Source organism: Stegostoma tigrinum, chromosome 33, assembly GCF_030684315.1.
Source record: "Stegostoma tigrinum isolate sSteTig4 chromosome 33, sSteTig4.hap1, whole genome shotgun sequence".
NCBI lineage: Eukaryota > Metazoa > Chordata > Chondrichthyes > Orectolobiformes > Stegostomatidae > Stegostoma > Stegostoma tigrinum.
In genome coordinates this window covers 24,694,251-24,700,250 of record NC_081386.1, presented here as the reverse complement: position 1 = coordinate 24,700,250, position 6,000 = coordinate 24,694,251, and positions in this window count along the sequence as shown.

Here is a 6,000-nt window from a genome sequence, read left to right as displayed (position 1 = left end):
TCTCCATGGAGATCATGCCACAAGAGAATTTTACTTTACACATTTGCTTGGGAAGTTCAGAGAGGCAGGAAATCTTACAACCTTTAAACGAGCACATAAGATGTCATAACATTCAAAGGTATGGTGCTAGCAAAATGAGCTTAATGTATATAAATTTGATGGGCTGAAGAGCCTCTTCTGTGCTGTGTGACAACGAAATGACTATATTGCACTGATTTTAGAGCACTGGATGCTGCCACTGGGAAATGTTCCATCTTCTAACACAAACAACCCCCATCTTAAAAAGCACAACACATCAAGAAAACTCATCGTAAACATTTCATCGGGCTGCTTGATGCACCGCTTGGATCCTGCATGTATCTCTTGTCTGATTCCCCATTGTGTAGGGATGCAGATGATTAGTCGTTAATAATTCAGACAGATGTCATGAGTCTGCCGTACAGTTGAGACTTTGACTCAAAGAATAATTCTTCAGAACAATACAAACAAAAATGCATAGTGCTGAGCAATCTGTACAAACATATCCGGGAGCGTGTTTGCTTTCGTTTTTCACTTTGTAATAAATTGTACTCATTTCTTGTAGGTCTTCAACAAAGCCTAAGCTGTGAAACATAGACTGTTAAGGCTGATTGATGCTTCACTGGACTGAACAAAACAGTGACAAAGAGGAAAAATTGGAAGATCATTTAAACATGGAAAAGAACAAGTATGTAAAATAAAGAGACAGAAAAGCAGAAACAAATGAGTCAGCGAGAAAGAGCAGCAAGCAAGGAAAGCAGGAAGAATAGGTAAAGTTGCAGAGGGAGAAAGAGAATGAGGCAGCAATAGAGACAGAAAAGGAAGGAAAGAACTCATTTACTGATCCTTCTCTTGCATGCTGAATGCCGATTGTTTTCAGCCTCACAATGCAGAATAAATCTATTACATAATTTTTAATTGCACTGCATGAACAGATAATATGCTTCTTTTGTTTAACTATCTCAATGCTGCAAATTTGCCAGTTTTCTTTTCAGAAGAGAATGGGTGATCGAGAGTTTTTGTAGCTGAGTTCGCATCTTGAAATCATGAGGCAGAGAGCAGTTCTTTTTATTTTTTTCATGGGATAAAAGGATCGCAGATAATGCCATTGTTTATTGCCCATCCCTTGTACTGAATGGCTTGTTTGACCAGTCTGGGGCAGCTAAGAACTAACCACAGAACGGTGGAATTGGAGTCACCTGCAGGCCAGGTTGATGCAGGTTTGTTGCATTTTGACATGGACTGCTGCTAGATGTGAGGAATATTAAACGTTACACAATTGTCAGTGAACCTACCCATCTCTGACCTTAATGAAGCAGCTGAAGATGATTGGGCCCAATACGTTATCCTCAGTTCTGCTCTTGAGTTTCATTTGTTGTCAACCTTTGGATCAAAGCTGCAATGAGGCCAATAGATCAGTAGACCTGACAGAACCCACTCTGAGAGTCAGTGAGCAGGTTATTCTTGTCGAAGTGCCATGTGATAGCACTGCTAATGATATTCCATCACTTTGCCAAAGTCTGAGAATAGACTGATTGATTGAACAGATCGATTATTTTTTGAGCATACCTGGGCAATTTTCTGTTGTATTCATTCATGGGATGAGGGCATTGCTGGCTAGGTCAGCATTTATTGCCCATCCCTAATTGCCCAGAGGGCAGTTAAGAGTCAACCGCATTGTTGTGGAGGTCTGGAGTCACATGTAGATAAGGATGGCAGTTTTCTTCCCTAATAGGCATTAGTGAACTGGATGGGTTTTTCCAGACAATTGACAATGGTTTCATGGTCATCATTAAACTCTTAATGCTAGATTTTTAATTAAATATAAATTCTATCATCTACCATGGTGGGATTCAGACCCAACTTCCCAGATCATTACCAGGATCTATTTGTTAATAGCCTAGTGATAATACTATTAGGCCAGCACCTCCCATAAATTTTCCACATCACTAGGTAGATGCCAGTGTTCTAACTACATTAAATCACCTCGGACAAGGACAGTGGTATTTCAAGAAGCACAATTCTTCTGTACTATTGCGTAAACGTTGTCAGAGCCAATGCCTTTGCACTATCCAGTTACTTCATTTCTTGTCGATATCATATGCAGTGAGCAGAATTGGCTAAAGGCTGGCATATATGAAAGATTTCAGGGCAATATCAGAAGAGCAGGGCATTGAGACAAATTGGATAGCTCTTTCAAAAAGATGGTTCAGTCATGATAGACTGAATGATCTTCTTCTGTGCTGTACCATTCTGTGGATTAGATCCAGCGTGTTACACGGTTGAGTATAAGTGATAATTAGGTGTCTGGATAGGTGATGTCTGCACATGGTGACAAAAAGTCATGATTAAGTAGAATACTTGATGTTTCTATAGTTAATGAGTAAAATGAATAGCTAGAACATTTCTGAATGAAAAATTGCATTAACGTCAAAATAAGCCAATTACATTTTTAAAATAACTTATCTAGAAAGGAATGATTGCTGCAAAATCTAAAGGAAAAGAGGGCAATTTTTGCAAAATAATCCAATTTTCAAGTGCAAGGAGCACACTGATTTTTGAAATCCAAAAGACAGTTTCTGAAATGATTTGTCAAGCTCTTGACAAGGAAAAAAGGCAGAGACATCTCACAGAGGTATTGTTAATTTTTCTCAGAGGTTCAGGAACTAAATACAGGAACAAAATGTTTTATTTTGTAAGATGTGCTGTGTCTTTACTTCTCTGCTCAGCCACAGTCTCTCTAGCCTCCTACTTATTCTTCCCTCAACATCTCTTCGTTTTTAGGTGACCCCATTCATCACCCCCCCAACCCCCACAACTTTTCTTTAAGAAGTTGGTTGACACCTTATTTTCCTCACCTTATAGTTCATGTGCAGATCTCAAATTCGGCAACATGCATTTTCTTTTTCTATTAGATACAGCGCGGAAACAGATCCTTCAATCCGACCAGTCCATGCCGAACTAAATCCTAAGCTAAACGAACCTCACCTGCCTGGGCTTGACCCATATCCCTCCAAACATTTCTTACGCATGTACTTATCCAAGTGTCTTTTAAATGTTGTTAACTGTGCCTGCATCCACCACTTCCTCTGGAATTTCATTCACCATACAAACTACTCTCTGTGTAACAAAATTGATCCTGATGCCTTTTTAAAATCTGTCTCCTCTCACCTTAAAAATATGGCTCATAGTCTTGGAATCCAAGCTACCCCAACAGCAGAATAAGCGTCCTTACACTGTAGAACTACAGTGACTCAAAAAAGGAGCTGAAAATCACCTTCCTGGGCCAATTACAGATGGTCAGAAAATCACACTCATAGCCCATGAATACATTTTCAAAAAAATCTTTAATGGCTTGAAGGAGGAAAGGAAGTTGGTTTTCAGGGTCTTCAGGTGTGGACGTTGCTTAGGCATTTGCTGCCTGTCTACATTTGCCCTTAAAGTTCAATTAACCATACTGATATGGATCTGAAAACATTTTGACAAGAATGGCAGAAATTCTTTCCTAAAGGATGCTAATGAACCAGCTGACCTTTACACAACAATCAATTATTTTATTGTGATCATGATGACAAAATGAATTTTATTTCCCACATTTAAAATTTGATTCCAAATCCATTATTTCTTGCGGTGGTTCTTGAACTTGTACCCCTAAAGAGTTAGCTCGGGCCTCTGGATTACTATTCCAATAACATTTCCACTACACCAGCTTCCGTCCTGATGCCCTAACCTAGTTTCAATGGTCATTGAGTTCTGAAGTGGGACTTGATCCCACAGCTTCTAGCTCAAGACACTACCTATTAAACCACAAGACTTCGTCCTTTGAATGTGAAGAATGGCAAAAAAGGAAACCATGTTCAATTTTTACAAAGTATTGATGTAACTATTTTTAGAGGATTCTGTGTGCTTTGGTCCATTAGAGGGATGAAAACAGAGGTATGGGAAGGGTTTAGTGCTAATTCATGAGGACAAAACTGGGGACGATGGAGATAATGATGAAGAAAGGCTGAAATCCATTATGGTTCACTGAAATGGAAAAGACTAACAAAGCATTTAATAGAGATTTTAAAAATTACAAATGGTTTAGAGAGGGTAAATAACTAAAGATTACTCCTGACGGTTGTAAAATTTTAATATGTATTCCTAAATTCAGAATTATCATGAGATGAACAGAAGAGGAAGTTAGAAAAAAATAAGTTTTCAAAGTATGGAGTTTACAAATAAGAGGATTTTATCCTTTGTTGCCCTGGAAGCAAAGATTATAAAAAGATTATAAAAATACATTATGGAGTTGGCAATTTAAAAATAAGGACAATATGGCTCATTGCTGTTTGTTATCTATATCAATGATTTGGATGAGAATGTACGTTTCCAGATGGCACTAAAATAGGCAGTATCGCGGACAGTGAGGAAGGTTATCAGAAATTGTAACAGGATCTTGATCAACTGGGGAAGTGGGCCGAGAAATGGCAAAATGGTGTTTAATAAGTGTGAGGTGTTGCATTTTGGGAAGTCAAATCCAGGTAGGAGTTTCATGGTGAATGATTGGGCCTCAACGAGTGTAGTGGAAGAGAGGGACCTTGGAGTTCAGGTGCACGGTTCTCTGAGAGTGGAGTCACAGGTAGACAGGGCAGTGAAGAAGGCTTTTGGCACACTGGCCTTCATCAGTCAGGGCATTGAGTATAGAAGTTGGAAAGTTATGATGCAGTTGTATATGACATTGGTGAGGCACCACCTGGAGTATTGTGTTCAGTTTTGGTCACTTCGCTATAGGAAGAATTATATTAAGCTGGAAAGAGAGTGGAAGAAGTTTGCAATAACATTGCCAGGATTCAAGGGACTGAGTTATAGGGAGCGGTTAGACAAGCTGGGACTTTTTTCTTTAGAGTGTAGGAGACTGAGGAGGGTGGTAGGATCTTATAGGAGTGTATAAGAACATGTGAGGAATGGATAGGGTGAATGCATTCAGTATTTTTCCGAGGGTTGGGGAAATCGAGGACTGGAGGGCATGAGTTTAAGGTAAGAAGGGAAAGAATACATGGGAATCTGAGGGGCAACTCTTTTACACAGAGCCGTTGCATGTATTTGGAATGAGCTGTCAGTAGAAGTGTTTGACCCAGGTACATTAACAACATTTAAAAGGTACTTGGAAAAATACATGCATAGGAGACATTTAGAAGGATATGGCCAAGTGCAGGGAAATCGGCTTAGTATGGATGGACATTTTGGTTGACACGGACCAGTTTGGGCCAAAGGCCCTGTCTCTGTGCTGTAGAATCTATGACCCTATGATGGGCTATGGGGTTGTGGGCATGGGTATCCTTGTTTGATTACATTGCTATAGCCTTTGGAGATGGTGCTTTGGTCCTTTTGATCTCAGCTTCCTGGAAAACCACGTGGACCATCTCCTCATTTAGGCTTTAAACATGCAACTGATCTCAGTTTAACCAGTGTCTTGAAGAATATTGTTCAATGGTGTGCTCTCAGATCCAACACTGGAGTGATATTCATAAACTTCCCCAGTCCTGCATTAAAGTGTTAGATTGGATTATCTACTTGGAATGGAGTTTAAATCCATACCCGTTGACCCAGATACAAGTGTGCTACAAGTTAAAACTAGTTGACATCAATTTGGAAGAAGAAACGGTGAAATCTTCATTTAGATAGGAAATTGTACTTTCTTCTGCATTACATTTGTCCATGGAGTAACTAAGTTTTCAGGATTTCAGGAGTCCAGGAAAAGAGGCAAGCACTGCAAGCCTTACTTTCTTTAGTCAGATGTATGTATCTGGAGCCGTGAGGCAGACTGTGATTTGTTGTCAAGTCTCAATTTACAACAACAAAATCACTAGTCTTCCATACTGTACCAGACAACCGATCATTCAAAGCAAGGCCTGCCATTTTTGACCCTTAACCATATGAGCTTTTGTTGACTTAATTGAAGCTGAAAGGGTCCTATTAATTAATACTCTTTTTCTTCTT